Genomic DNA, 16,071 nt, shown 5'->3' with positions numbered 1-16,071 from the left:
GGAGGAGAGTATCAACTTTTTTTTACGCTAAACAAATACAGTTTGTGTACCCTTAATGGACAAATGCCCACCCACTGTTTAATTAGTAACTTAATAATATGAAATTATAACAAAGTAACATAGTAATAATAATAATAATTGTAAGTCAAGTCTTTTGGGGGGGGTCTTCTCTGCCCCTCTGAGTAACGTCTGTCAATAAACTTGTTTGTCTTAATATAGATTTCCATATAAAAGTCATGAAAAGTTGACCTCTGAGCACAGGGAGTTTCCATGGTCTGCTTCAAAGATGACTTGCCACCAACAAAAGAAGTGATTGGTGATCTGTCTTTCCTAGTTATTCAAAAGTCGGGAAAATCCAATGACTCACAGAAAGATCAGTACTTTACCAGTAATCTTTCACCATTTGGTGCAGCAGTTGATTGAAATCCTGTTGTTCATTCCATTGTTCTTAAGCTGCTGTTAAAGTACAGTTTTGCTGATATTAAGGATTACCTGCAGTGCTATCTGTCTGGCTCAAGAGGGAGAATTCCTTCAGATGTACATTGAGCACAAGTGTGAAAATACAATAGAAACCTTACAGTTTTTTGCCAGAATTCGCCTCTGTTTTGATGCTGGTTTCCAACTTCTTTGTTGAAAGCAAGGCACATTGGCTGAGGATTCAAAATACATACGTGCAAAAAAAACTTTCCTGCAAAAGATTCAGTGTATGATTCTGAATGGAGGAAAAAATTGATTCAAGATTTACCTTGCGCAAAAGCTATTCTGGTTGAATGGAATTGATTTTGTCTCTCTTAAGTTTACCTTCTTCCCCAGCAACCTGGTTTTCATTTATTTCACCACCCTCAGTAATTTCTCCCCGAAGCTGGTTGCTATATTGTGGGTGGCGACCATAGTGACGACGAACAAAGTGAAGTGGGTAACGCTGTCTTCTGTAAGGACGACAATGTTGCTGATTTTGATCATCTTGGTTTTCTCCATCTGTTGCTGTCTCTGCTCCATCTCCTTTCTCTCCACCTTCAATGTTCTGTTGGTACTTACGTGGTGGAACTCAGTGACGACGATAACGATTTCTGTCCGGATCATATCAGCTGCCTTGGACTGGAACTCCTCTGGGATCAGTTACGTTTGCTGCTTCTGCACCATTTTCACCTTCCACTGCGTCGAACTCCACAGTTTCACCGTCTCCAACATTGTGGAGGTATTTCCGCGGGTTATTCTTTTTTTTATAGCAGTCTGATGTACAAACACATCTTCCTTTGTATCATCCCTGTTGATGAATCCATATCTATTTCATACAGTGAACCACTTTTCTGTTCCAGGAACCTTTGTTGCGATGACTTTCTTCTCCCCGGGGGATTTGGGTTTGTCTGTCTGTTACTGCTGCTCGGATTGCTGCTCCGTCTCGGCCTCGCTCATGGTGTTGAGGTGGTTGCGGTTCAGGCTGGTCTGAGATGGGGAGCGTCCTGCGTTCTCTCCGCTTCTTTCTTCCCTCTAATAAAATTCCTTTCCACTTTTTCTGAATCCAGTTGCAGAAAATGCTCTGCATTTCGCATTCCTTGCTTGTATTGTTGATCTCGATTCTGCATCCTTTCCTGATACTCCTGCAAAGTGCCTTCCTGTAACTGCTGTAGCTGTCTTTTCAGAGATGTCAATTTCTCCTGGTACATCCGCTCTTTTACTTCCAGGTAGTCTTCATCATCCTGCTTATTTTCTTTTAATACAAAATTCCTTTATTACAAATATTGGTGCTATACAATATATACAAAACAGTGACCAACACAATTACTTCACTACAAGTAGACAATACACATTAAACCAAAATGTTCCCATCTCTATCAATGATGATATTTACACCCCGCAGAGCCCAACGGTCCCGTAACGCCTCTAAGGTTGCCATGGACTGCCTGTGTTCCTTTTGAATATTTACCCGAGCATGGACACATACCCCCTAAACATTGCCAGGCACTCTGCCCGGGCAGACCCTTCCGCAACCCATTTCCAAGACCCTTGGGTGGCTGTTTTTGCCAGCCCTAGGAGCAAGTTAACATGGACGTTCTCATCCCTCCATGCCCCTCTCCTTACTGGATGACCATATATAAATAGGGTGGAGCTAAAATGCAACCAGAACGCGAGAAGAGGCCCACACAAATACACAAAAAAGGGCTGCAGCCTCACACAGTCTATGTGTACATGATACACGGTCTCCTCCAGCCCACAGAAATGACATGCAGTTGGGAAATCTGTGTACAACCTGAAGAACTTATCGCGGGGCACTGCTCTATGCAGCACCCTCCAGTTGAGATCCCCCAAGTGCATGGGAAGAACCCCCTCGTAAAGGGACTTCCAGTGGGGACCCTCCTCACCTCCAGGTGGAAAGACCAACCACCATGGCGTGTCGGCAGTGGACAAGGGCAAGGAAGTGGAGGGTGTGGAGCAGCAGCCCATACAGGTACCTCCTACCGGCATCCCTGAATGGGATTGTGGGTGTCGAAGAGAGATGGCTCAAGTTGTGTGGACTCGGCTCTTGGATAAGATTGCGGGGCCTGGGCCCGACAAGCAGCTCAGCCTGAGTCAGTCCACACACCTGAGCCGCACCAACATCCGTTGAGGTAGGGCAAGGGTCGGCCAGGACTCCACCCTCTGCCAGAGGAGGGGATTCCCAGCCTGAGGCAACCATGTTCCAGACTCTCAGTAGGTCCTGATAGAAGCCAGGCAGACTCTGCAAAGCAGCATGGCTGACGTTCGCAGGTGGTAGCCGCATACCTTCGTGAAGACAGCAGCCCCTCCGGAGGAAGAATGTCGCCAACATGAGCGACCTGGGAGGGTGCTTGGTGTACAGGAATCTCTGCAGAGTCCTGCGGCAGAGAGCCACCACTCATGTATGTACACACACCAGCAACTGTCCACCCTCTGCCACTGGGAGACTCAAGACCGCTACGGAGACCCAGTTTTTCCTGTTACCCCAGAAGAAGTCCACTAACTTACTCTGCATTCTCGCAACAAAACGGGCAGGAGGGGCCAAGGTGACCATTCGGTACCACAACATAGAGGCCACCAGCTGGTTTATGACCACCACCCTGCCTTGATAGGAAAGCACCCTGAGAAGGCCTGACCAGCGCCCCAGCCGAGCCATGACTTTCATCTCCAGGTCCTGCCAGTTCACCAGCCAGGTCTCCCCAGAAGGACTCAGGTAGACTCCCAGATAGAGAAGATATCTGGTGCTCCACTCAAAAGCTCTCATCTCCTCTGGCAGGGAGTCCACCTGCCACTGACCCACCAAGAGTCTGGAACATTTCGCCCAGTTGATCCTAGCGGAGGATGCCACCGAGAAAACTTCTTGGCACTCGCGCATCCTCCACAGGTCATTGGGATCTGTCATCATGAGGAGTACATCATCAGCGTAGGCCAAGAAACAAATAGGCATCCGTTAGTCTCGTGAGACCATGGATTTCCAGGGTGCAGGCCTGGGCAGGGTTGTATGGAAGACTGGCAGTTGCCCATGCTCCAGGTGTCCCCTCTCCACGTCACCGATGTTGTCCAAGGGCCGATACAGCTTGGCACTGGTGTCGTCGCAGAGCAATGTGTGTTTAAGTGCCTTGCTCAAGGACACAACATACTGCCTTAGCTGAGGCTCGAACTAGCGACCTTCAGATCATTAGACCAATGCCTTAACCACTTGACCACATGCCAACACAAAGTTAGAGTTTGTCCCAAGCCTTATAGGCTCATCAGGCCGGTGCTTGCGCTGATTTCCATGGCGTGAAGCAACTGAGAATACGAGACTGCACCCCCCCCCCCAGATAGAATGCCAGTCTATCGTGAGGTTAACCCCCAGCATTTTGCCGGTACTCATTTTCAGCTGTATGGACTGGAGCAATGTGTGGTTAAGTATCTTGCTCAAGGACACAACACGTTGCCTCGGCTGGGGCTCGAACTCACGACCTTCAGATCACTAGTCCAACACCTTAACCACTTGGCCACGTGCCACAAAGTAACTCCTGGTGGAGTCGTCGGGGCACCATCATGACAAGCTTTTTGCACAGATTTTTTTTGGTGATTGCTCATCATACGGCGTGTCTTGGACATCTGAAACCTGGCGGAGCCCATCCCTCTCCAAGTTTTTTTTAACAAGGCACGAATGGAAAGCATGCAAGAGAGCCAGTCAGATTTGAACTCTATGCCACCAGCCGGGTAGTATAAAGCCTACTGCACCTGGTATTCCCAGGCGGTCTCCCATCCAAGTACTAACCAGGTCTGAGGCTGCCTAGCTTCTGAGATCAGGTGTTTTCAGGCTAGTATGACCTAAGGCTGCTTATTGGCCCTATCTGTCTCCCTGTTGATGCTGCCTAGCTCTTCCTCGTCGTTGTAATAGTCGACAATGGATGACAGGAGAGCTGCGGGACATCATCCCCGCCAAGCTGCCCTCCTTTGTTGACACATCTAGTGCCTTGATGGTGTGCCAATCCAACTGGATTTTCCTGAGCCATTCATGTCCCAACAATGGTGGTCCTCCATTTTTCAGTACATAGAGGTTCAGTTCCTGTGTTTTGTCTCTGTAGGTCATTGTCACTTTAATTTTACCTTTGGGATGCACTTTCTGTCCTGTGTAAGCCTTTAGCAGTAGTTTAGTTCGTCTTAGAGGTATGTGAGAAAACAGTCATTTGCAGTCGTGTACAGAGATCACTATTAAAGCTGAGCCTGTGTCCAACTCCATTTTCAGTCTCATGCCTGCCACTTACGGAGTGATCCTTATTACTCTTCGATCATCTGTCTCTTCCAATCTGAAGTTGCAGACATGACAATTCACTTTCATTGGAGTGGTTTTCATCAGAACTGCCTTTTCATTTTGTGTACCTTGTTGTATTTTCCTTCCTGGTGTTTCTTGTTTCTCTGTATTTTGCCCTTTTTCTGCTGTTTACTAGCTTTGCATACTCTGCCAATGTGGCCCTGTTTGCCATAGTTTCTGCATTCTTTGTCTTTAAACCAACAGTCCTCAGGGTCATGTGACATATTCCCACAACAGTAGCATTTCTTTCCTTCATTTCTGCTCGGTGACATTTTATTCGTAGCATATTCCAGATTTTGTTGCATCTCTGAAACACATCCTCGGCTGTTTCTAATGATATTGAGATGTTTAGCGCTTTCTCAAATGTAAGGTTGTTTTCACACAGGAGCTTCTTCAGTGTGGTTTCACAGTACAGGCCACACACTAACCTGTCCCTCAATGCATATGATAGACCCGCTCCAAATTTGTGCAATTCAGCACAATATTCAGAAATGCTTTCATCTTTGCTCTGATTCCGATTGTAAAATTTAAATCTTTCAGCATTGACCAGTGGTTTGGGGTTTAAATGCTGTTGGAAAGTGTCTACTATTTGCTTGAACATTTTGTCAGCTGGCTTTTCAGGGGTTAACAAGCTCCGTAGCAGGCCGTATGTTTTTGCGCCCATTACACTAAATAAAATGTTGACTTTCTTTCCTTCATTAACACTGTTAGCATCACAATATAACTCTATTCTTTTGATACAAGTTGCCCAGTCTTCAATGCCACTATCAAATGCTGCAACGGTTCCAATTAATGCCATCCTTCTTATGTGAATTTAGCCTCAGTCCCTTGTTAATTTAGCCCTGGCCCCTTGTTTTCTTTTTGACTCACGTGACCTTTTTTCGGCTAGCGTCGCGAGCGTACTCTGGCTAGATGCGTATGTCGCACCTTTTTTCCTCTCTTCTGGGGCAGACGGACCCTCAGCCCGAGGTCAGCACCAGCTGGTCTCGCCTGGACGCACCGCGGCTCTGACTGTGCCTTTTGGTCTCCCAACGTTCCTGACTCCGGCTGAACTCCCACTTCTTTTCTAGACTCACGGCCTCAGTCAACCTCTTCTGAGTGCCGTTATCAATTAAAACATGGTGTTCCAATATGATGCAGGTTCATTATTATTTCCAATTTGTTGTGTATGTGGCTGTTTGCACAAAAATATCATTAATTAAAACACCAGAGACTGGAGCTATGTTAGCAGGGTTCTTTACTAACAAAAACCGAACTGAACACATATACAGATTAATACACACCCAATAGCGCATGGTCAATAATGTGTTACAACATAAAATAGTCCCATATTATACAGTAGGCTATATGATACAGCTATCTAACTGGTTCCAAGAAACTTTTATCATAAAAGTTTGTTTGCTTGGTTGCCATGCAATTATGAAGCTTTCTCTCAGAAAGGTGAATGGATTATTGCCTATATTGCTCTGACAATCTAACATTGCGAAACCTCAAATCGCTGACAGTCTAAATGTGTTTCACATGCTGGCTTAGGACAGAAGAAACATCATCTTAATGGCAAGAGGAAAATAAACAAAATTTACATATAGCTTAAAGAATGTTGATTTACATGTTGTTTTACATTCATAGTTTGATAAAAAGCCAAGTTCAAAAATTAGAATAACATAGATCATAGAACAAAGAAATTTACAGCACATTACAGGCCCTTTGGCATACAGTGTTGTGCTGATCATGTAACCAGCTTTAGAAACTGCCTAGAATTTCCCAGGCGTATAGCCCTCTATTTTACTAAGCTCCATGTAACTAAGAGGCTTTTAGAAACAGAAAACATACAGCACCATACAGGCCCTTTGGCCCACACAGCTGTGCCAAACCTGTCCCTACCTTAGAACTACCTAGGGTTTACGCATAGCTCTCTATTCTTCCAAGCTCCATGTAGCCATCCAGGTGTCTCTTATAAGACCCTATCGTTTCTGCCTCCACTTCTGCCACCGGCAGCCCATTCCACACACTCACCACTCTGTGTAAAAATACTTACCCCTGACATCTCCTCTGTACCTGCTTCCAAGCACCTTAAAACTATGCCCGCTCACGCTAACCATTTCAGCCCTGGGAAAAAGCCTCTGACTATCCACATGATCAATGCCTCTCATAATCTTGTACACCTCTATCAAGTCACCTCTCATCCTCCATCGCTCCAACCAGAAAAAGCCAAGTTCACTCAACCTATTCTCATAAGGCATGCACCCAATCCAGACAACATCCTTTTAAATCTCCTCTGCACCCTTTCTATGGTTTCCACATCCTTCCTATAGTGAGGCGACCAGAATTGATCAGAGTACTCCAAGTGGGGTTGACCAGGGTCCTATATAGCTACAATACTACCTCTCAGCTCTTAAACTCAATCCCACAATTGATTAAGGCCAATGATCCATATGCCTTCTTAACCACAGAGTCAACCTGCACAGCAGCTTTGAGTGTCCTATGGACTCGGACCCCAAGGTTCCTCTGATCCTCCACACTGTCAAGAGTCTTATCATTAATATTATATTCTGCCATCATATTTGACCTACCAAAATGAACCACCTCACACTTATCTGGGTTGAACTCCATCTGCCACTTCTCAGCCCAATTTTGTATCCTATCAATGTCCCTTTGTAACATTTGACAGCTCTCCACACTATCCACAACACATCCAACTTTTGTGTCATCAACAAATTTACTAACCCACCCCTCCACTTCCTCATCCAGGTCATTTATAAAGATCACAAAGAGTAGGGGTCCCAGAACAGATCCCTGAGGCACACCACTGGTCACCGACCTCCATGCAGAATATGACCCATCTACAACTTCTCTTTGCCTTCTGTAGGCAAGTCAGTTCTGGATCCACAAAGCAATGTCCCCTTGGATCCCATGTCTCCTTACTTCCCCAATAAGCCTTGCATGGGGTACCTTATCAAATGCCTTGCTGAAATCCATATACACTACATCTATGGCTCTACCTTCATCAATGTAGTTAGTCACATCCTCAAAAAATTCATTCAGGCTCATAAGGCATGACCTGCCTTTGACAAAGCCATGCTGACTATTCCTAATCATATTATGCCTCTCCAAACATTCATAAATCCTGCCTCTCAGGATCTTCTGCATCAACTTACCAACCACTGAAGTAAGACTCACTGGCCTATAATTTCCTGGACTATCCCTACTCCCTTTCTTGAATAAGGGAACAACATCAAAAACCCTCCAATCCTCTGGAGCCTCTCCCGTCCTCATTGATGATGCAAAGATCATTGCAGGAGCCTCAGCAATCTCCTCCCTCACTTTCCACAGAAGCCTTGGGTACATCCAGTCTGGTCCCAGTGACTTATCCAACTTGATGCTCTCCAAAAGCTTTGGCACATCCTCTTTCTTAATGTCTACATTCTCAAGCTTTTCAGTCCACTGCAAGTCAACCCCACAGTTGCCAAGATCCTTTTCCGTAGTGAATACTGAAGCAAAGTATTCATTAAGTACCTCCACTATTTCCTCCAGTTCCATACACACTTTTCCATTGTCACACTTGATTGGTCCTATTCTCTCACATCTTATCCTCTTGCTCTTCACATACTTGTACACTGCCTTGAGGTTTTCCTCAATCCAGTCCACCAAGGCCTTCTCATGGCCCCTTCTGGCTCTCATAATTCCATTCTTAAACTCCTTCCTGCTAGCCTTTGATCTTCTAGATTCATATCATTACCTAGTTTTTTGAACCTTTCATAAATTCTCCTTTTCTTGTTGACTAGATTTACAACAGGCTTTGTACACCACAGATCTTGTACCCTACCATCCTTTCCATGTCTCATTGGAACATACCTACTCAAAACCCCACGCAAATGTCCCCTGAACATTTGCCACACTTCTTCCGTACGTTTCCCTGAGAACATCTGTTTTTAATTTATGCTTCCAAGTTCCTGCCTGATAGCCTCATAGTTCCCCTTATTCCAATTAAATGTTTCCCTAACTTGTCTGTTCCTATCCCTTTCAAATGCTATGGTAAAGGAGATAGAATTGTGATCGCTATTTCCAAAATGCTCTCTCACTGAGAGATCTGACACCTGAACAGGTTAATTTAACCAGATCAAGTTCAGCCTCTCCTCTTGTAGGCTTATCTACATATTGTGTCAGGAAACCTTCCTGAACACACCCAACAAACTCCACCCCACCTAAACCCCCTCACTCTAGGGAGATGCCAATCAATATTTGGGAAATTAAAATCTCCCACCACAATCCTGTTATTATTACTTCTTTCCAGCATCTGTCTCCCTATCTGCTCCTTGATGTCCCTGTTACTATTGGGTGGTCTATAAAAAACACCCAGGAGAGTTATTGACCCCTTCCTATTCCTAACTTTCACCCACAGGGACTCCGTAGACAACCCCTCCATGACTTCCTCCTTTTCTGCAGCCGTGACACTATCTCTGATCAACAGTACCACACCCCCACCTCTTTTGCCTCCCTCCATATCGTCTCTGAAACATCTTAAAAGACCCTATTGTATCTGTTTCCACCACTGCCACTGGCAGTGCATTCCACACACCCATCACTCTGTGTGAAAAACTTACCTGTCATCAGCAAACTTACTAACCCACCCTTCTACTTCTTCATCCATGTCATTTATAAAAATCACAAAGAGGAGGGGTCCCAGAACAGGTCCCTGCAGAACACCACTGGTCACTGACCTCCATGCAGAATATAAACCATCTACAACCATCCTTTGCCTTCTATGGGAAAGCCAATTCTGGATCCACAAGCAAGGTCTCCTTGGATCCCATGTCTCCTTACTTTCTGAAGGAGCCTTGCATGGGGAATCTTATCAAGAGCTTTATTGAAATCCATTTACACTACATCTACTGCTCTACTTTCATCAATGTGTTTTGTTACATCCTCAAAGAATTCAATCAGGCTCGTAAGGCACAACATGTCCTTGACAAAGCTGTGCTAACCATCCCTAATCAGATTATGTCTCTCCAAATGCTCATAAATCCTGCCTCTCAGGATCTTCTCCAACAACTTGCCCACCACTGAATTTAGACTCACTGGTCTATAATTTCCTGGGTTAGAAGTAGAAGGGTGGGTTAGTAAGTTTGCTGATGACAGGTCTGCAGTGAGATGCTGAAGATGTTCTATAGGTCAGTTGTTGAGAGCGCCCTCTTCTTTGTGGTGGCGTGTTGGGGAGGAAGCATTAAGAAGAAGGACGCCTCACGTCTTAATAAGCTGATAAGGAAGGCGGGCTCTGTCGTGGGCAAAGTACTGGAGAGTTTAACATCGGTAGCTGAGCGAAGGGCGCTGAGTAGGCTACGGTCAATTATGGAAAACCCTGAACATCCTCTACATAGCACCATCCAGAGACAGAGAAGCAGTTTCAGCGACAGGTTACTGTCGATGCAATGCTCCTCAGACAGGATGAAGAGGTCAATACTCCCCAATGCCATTAGGCTTTACAATTCAACTGCCAGGACTTAAGAACTTTTTTTTAAAGCTATTATTAATGCTTTTTGAGTTAGTGATTTAGATGCATATCATATTATTACTGAGTTAAGTATTGTATGTAATGAGTTTTTGCTACAACAAGTGTATGGGACATTGGAAAAAAGTTGAATTTCCCCATGGGGATGAATAAAGTATCTATCTATCTATCTATCTATCTACTCCCTTTCTTGAACAAGGGAACAACATTTGCAACCCTCCAATCCTCCGGTACTTCTCCCATCCCTATTGATGATGCAAAGATCATTGCAGGAAGCTCATAAATCTCCTCCCTCACTTCCCATAGTAGCCTGTGGTATATCTCATCCAGTCCTAGTGACTTATCTAACTTGACGCTTTTCAAACGTTCCAGCACAACCTCTGTCTTAACGCCTGTATGCTCAAGCATTTCAGTCTGCTGTAAGTCATCCCAATTGCCAAGGTCTTTTTCCCTGGTGAATACTGAAGCAAAGTATTCTTAAGTACCTCAGCTACCTCCTCCGACTCCATGCACACGTTTCCACTATTGCACCTGGTTGGTCCTAGTCTCACACAGCTCATCCCTCTTGCTCTTCACATGCTTGTAGAATGCCTTGGTATTTTCCTTAATCCTGCTTCACTTGGCCCCTTCTGGGTCTCTTAATTCCATTCTTAAGCTCCTTCTTAGCAGCCTTGTAGTTTTCTAGAGTTCTAACAGTACCTAGTTTCTTGAACCTTTTGTAAGTTTTCTTTTCTTCTTAACTAGATTTTCTACATACTTTGTACACCATGGTTCTTTAAACCTACCATCCTTTCCTTGCCTCAGTGGAACATACCTATACAGAGCTCCATGCAAATGTGCCCTGAACATTTGCCACATTTCTGCTGTGCGTTTCCTTGAGAATATCTGCTCACAATTTATGCTCCCAAGTTCCTGCCTAATAGCATCATATTTGCCCCTACCGCAATTAAATGTTTTCCCAAATTGTCTGCTCCTATCCCTCTCCAGTGCTATCGTGAAGGAGATAGAGTTGTGGTCACTACCTCCAAAAAGCTCTCTCACTAAGCGATCTGACACCTGACCAGGTTAATTTCCCAATACCAGATCAAGTACAGCCTCTCCTCTAGTTAGCTTGTCTACATATTGCGTCAGGAAACCTTCTTGAACACACCCTAACAAACTCCACCCAATCTGAACCCGTTGCGCTAAAGGGATGCCAATCAATATTAGGAAAGTTAAAATCTCCCATCACAATAACCTTAATATTATTGCACTTTTCCAGAATCTTCCTCCCTATCTGCTCCTTGATATCCCTGTTACTATTGGAGGGGGCCTATAAAAGACATACAGTAGAGTTATTGCCCCTTTCCTGTTTCTGACTTCCACCCACACTGACTAAGTAAACCATCCCTCCATGACTTCCTCCTTTTCTGCTGCTGCGACAATATCCCTAATTAGCAATGCCACACCCCCATCTCATTGCCTCATTCTCTGTTCTTTTTGAAACATCTAAAGCCTGGCACACTTAGCAGCCATTCCTGCTCCAGAGACAGCCAAGTCTCTGTAATGGCCACAACATCACATTTCCACGTATTGGTCCATGCTGTTAAGTTCATCCGCCTTGTTTGATACTATGGACAAAAAAGGAACCTGTTCTGGTGATCTGCTGGAATACAAGAATGAGGAACATATGGAATAAGTAAAATTGATTCAGGTTGTTACTGTTGACAGTGCATCAAAATTTCCTTCTGATTCTTCTGTTGCAATGAGACAGGACTGCATCCCTCTTGTCACAAATGTAATTTAGAGGATAATGGCCATTTATTAGATTAAAGCATATTAGAGCCATTTTAATTCAGCTGGGTTGCTTGATCCCCTTGATCATCAGGGGATGAAGCTTCTTCAAATACTAAATGTGCGGGTTCTGAGTCTCAAAGCAAAGTTTAAAGGTGGAGAAATGTGGATGCCCTATGCAATTAACATTAATTCATCAGAAAATAAAATGACATTTGCAAATGCTCTTCAGGGAGTGCTTTCTGTAGGAAACCCCATACATCGTGTCCTAAAAATCCTCTTTAATTTTCCTCATCAATTTAAAATCCTCATCAACTTCCCAAGAACTCAATGATGTCTAAATTCTGAAAATTCATACAACAGGAAAAAAAGAAAATGCTTCCAGTTCAATTGGATCCATGCAATATGCTGTGTCAGTGAACTGTGCAGAATTTTAAACCAGAATTACATTGCATAACATTTCAGCAATTCCCTCTCCCATTTTATTTATTCGGATCTCTACCAATGCCTTTGATTTCTTTCGTCACTAACAACATCCCAAATCATTTTGGATTTATATTTTGTGCAAGCAACATCTGTCTTGCACTAGTTCACCATTAGAGCAGTGTAATATTGTAGATCAACTGACAGTCTTTGCCCAAAGCTTGCATAGTATATGAACTGGAGTATTCAAATGGAATTTAGTTCCTGTTTTAAAGTTACCCATTCCATTTCCAGTTTTTTAAAAAAAAACCTTTCATGTTTATCTGTAAAGGAATCTATGAAATAAAACTTTTTGTACTGAAATGAAGGTCTCCCATCATGACATGACGGACTTTATCCGTGATAGTTTTATCATGAGTTCTCGGGCAAACATGAGAGTGGGGAGCTGTGGGAGTTAACAGCAGGTTTGTCAACAGGCCTGGAACAGAATTCTGGTCATGGCAGTCAGTGGATGGGCCTGACAAATAAGAGATATTGTCAATGAAAATCAAATAACTTCTGGTGGTGAAAATCTGAAATATGAACAGTAATTAGAGGGAACTCAGGATGTGAAGCAACACATCAGATGGAGAAACAGAGTCAAGGCCTCAGGTTGAAGACCTTTTGGCAAAACTGAGTTAATATTTCAGGTTGAAGAATGTTCATCATAACTGAAGAAAAGTCTTAACCTGAAACAATAACACTGAAATAGTTCTTTCCACAGATGCTGCCTAACTTATTGAGTCTTTCCATGAATTCTGTTTTTATTTTAGAGATAATTTGAAATTTGTCAATTAGAAACAACAAAATATATTCTGTTCTAGGAACTTCCTCATTTGCTGCACTTCTTTGGATTAGGACATTGAGGAACTTCCAATGTAACATTTCTGGTGTTCTGCTGGTATTCTGCTCCTTCAGGACACCAAATATCATCATTTATTTTGATCTGCAGTCGAGTTGACATACTTCATGTATCAATTACATAAGAGTCTACTGCTGCTGTTGAAACCCTTGTCTTCTTGTCAAACAGAGTATGAATTCCTCATCAACTCCTAATATACTTTTCTGAATGTTTGTAAGTTGATGAGTGAAGTGAGAAGGTGATTAATGTATTTGGTGAGAGATCACCAGTGTTTTCAAAGAATGGGCAACAAGCTGATCATACATGTGAAGGTTTTAGAAGAGATGGAGCCAAGTGATATAATGGTTACAGATGTTGGTGTTGTGTATTTAATAATTGAGTAATATTGTAAAATATTGTTTCATTATTAATTCTTTGCTTAAATAATTACAGGTTGTAAAAGTATCTGAATGGCATACATCATTACACTACTATGTCATTCGCGCATGCCTCACTAAAGTAAAAATCAAGCATACACATTCTCCCAGGCGTCCATGTTTTTCTCTCAATTAATTTCTGGAATAACAAAACGTAACTGTGGCGACAACTAAGTTTTAAAATGAACAGAGGATCACCACCCACCTGTTGAAGTATTGCATGTTCCTTCTTCACACGAGAGCAAGAGAAACAATTGAGTTACAAAAAAACACAGCACATTTTTCTTCTTTGAAAGTGCAGTGAAATGTTTGAATCTTTAAAAAGGCAGAAAACGGACAAAATTCACGGGTTCATAAACAGTGAGTACTGCGTGATAATAATTTTTTTTGAAGAAGTAGAAATGGCTGGCAGTATCGAAAAGATAGACATGTTCCATCGCACAACAGATAACTGGTTGATGTATACTGAACAATCTGAGCAGTATTTTGAAGCAAATGAAATAGCCAATGAGAAACAAGTACCAATTTTGCTGGGTATATTTGAGTTTAAGGGCATACAGTTTGCTCAGAAGTTTGACTGCTCCAGCCAAACCAGCCAAAATGAGATTTGCTGATATTGTAAAAGTAATGCAGGAACTTTCAGAACAGGAACCATTGTTGACTGCAGAATGCTTTAGGTTTCATAAGTGAAAACAAAAGGAAGGGGGGGGGGGGGTCCATTTCAGCGTACATGACTGAACTGGAGAGATTATCTGAGAATTGTCAGTTCAATGATGGGCTCAATGATGCGCTGAGAGATAGTTTAATTTGTGGAATCTTACAAGAAAGCATTCAAAAACAGCTCTGAACTGAAGCCAAACTCCTATTTAAAACAACAGTTAAAATTGTTGTATCAATGGAAAAAGCAGACTGAGACACAATTGAGTTTCAGTCAGGAATGAAAGTGATGTGAACAAAAATTGCAGTGTCTAAACAAAAACCAGCCTGGTGACAAATTGTGTTACCATTGTGACAGGGGTTCACATACACCAGACCAATATAGGGTTAAAGGCAATACTTGCAGAAAATGCAACAAAGTAGGACACATACAAAGAGCATGGTGATGGAGATGGAAGAGGAGTCCGAAGTGCTTCTCTTCATAAACACTCACGAAGAATTTTATCACTATAATAGGCTTATTTTTTGAGTAGCATCTGCACCTGCACTCTGGCAGATGCTTCAAGGTTGTCTAGGCACCCAGTATTACTTGAATGACATCATTGTTACCAATAAGGATGACAAGGGACATCTCCAAAATGTCAAGACCTGTTAAAAAGATTAGAAGATTATGGGCTACTTCCGGTAAGATGGCGATCGCTTAGCTGCTCCGAACTTTTGTTCCGTTACTGTCGCTACCTTTGCACTAAATGTCTCCATTTTATAAAGCTTAGTTAGGAATTATTTTGGTATCTCTTACTTGCCTGTGAATATATCTAACCTACAATGTCTAGCAAGAGTTCTAAATCCGGGAGAAAAGAAACTACGACCTCGTCGGACGTGACAATGGAGGCGCTTAAAAATCTCCGAGACGAAATCTTAAAGCAAATTAAAACCGCTTTCAAACAGTTAGAAGAGAAACTGGATCGGATCAACGATAAAGTGGACAAACATGCTGAACACTTATCTCGCATCGATTCGACTTCTGAAGCTTTAGAAAGTCAGGTTCGATACTTGGAGACTCTCTGTTCCAGCTTAGAGGAAAAATCTAATAAACTTCTTTCCAAAATGGTGGAGCTCGAAAATCGCAGCAGACGCTGCAACATCAGAATTCTGGGATTACCAGAGGCAACTGAAAAGGGACCAACCGTGAAGTTTTTCGCCGAGTTTCTCTGTGAGATATTCGGGAAGGATCTGCTTCCAAACCCGCCCGAGCTGGAACGGGCACACAGAGTCTATGTCTCTCCCGGAATTCTGGGATCCCGTCCACGACCAGTAATCTTGTGTTTCCATCAATACCAGGTAAAACACAGTCTGATTGTGGAGGCACGTCGCAGAGGCTCTTTTTCTTTCCAGGATACAACCATTCGCTTTGTGGAAGATTTTGCACCCCAGACCTTAAAGATGCGCGCTGAGTATAAAGGCGTAATGAAAGTGCTTTTTGATCGTGGTTTCAAACCTTCCTTTCGTAATCTTGCTGACCTAAGAATCAAGTTTAATACCAGGGAATTCAAGTGGTTCAAATCAGCGAGGGAAGCTGAAGCATTTGTGGCAAGTCTTCCGGCTA

The 16,071-nt window shown here is 43.2% G+C and overlaps 1 protein-coding gene and 2 pseudogenes across 9 annotated transcripts in view; 1 reads left to right on the top strand and 2 right to left on the bottom strand.

The window, feature by feature from the left end:
* Positions 1–16,071, top strand: part of LOC140741889 (contactin-4-like) — a 2,152,419-nt gene that overhangs the window by 2,102,545 nt on the left and 33,803 nt on the right. The gene's annotated exons all lie outside the window — the stretch shown is intronic.
* On the bottom strand, positions 758–1,416 carry LOC140742134 (Y-box-binding protein 1-like; annotated as a pseudogene).
* On the bottom strand, positions 4,201–4,309 carry LOC140742156 (5S ribosomal RNA; annotated as a pseudogene).

The sequence above is a fragment of the Hemitrygon akajei genome, chromosome 19, assembly GCF_048418815.1.
Source record: "Hemitrygon akajei chromosome 19, sHemAka1.3, whole genome shotgun sequence".
Lineage (NCBI taxonomy): Eukaryota > Metazoa > Chordata > Chondrichthyes > Myliobatiformes > Dasyatidae > Hemitrygon > Hemitrygon akajei.
The sequence above is the reverse complement of the archived record's forward strand: the minus strand, read 5'-3'. Positions and strand labels throughout refer to the sequence as shown.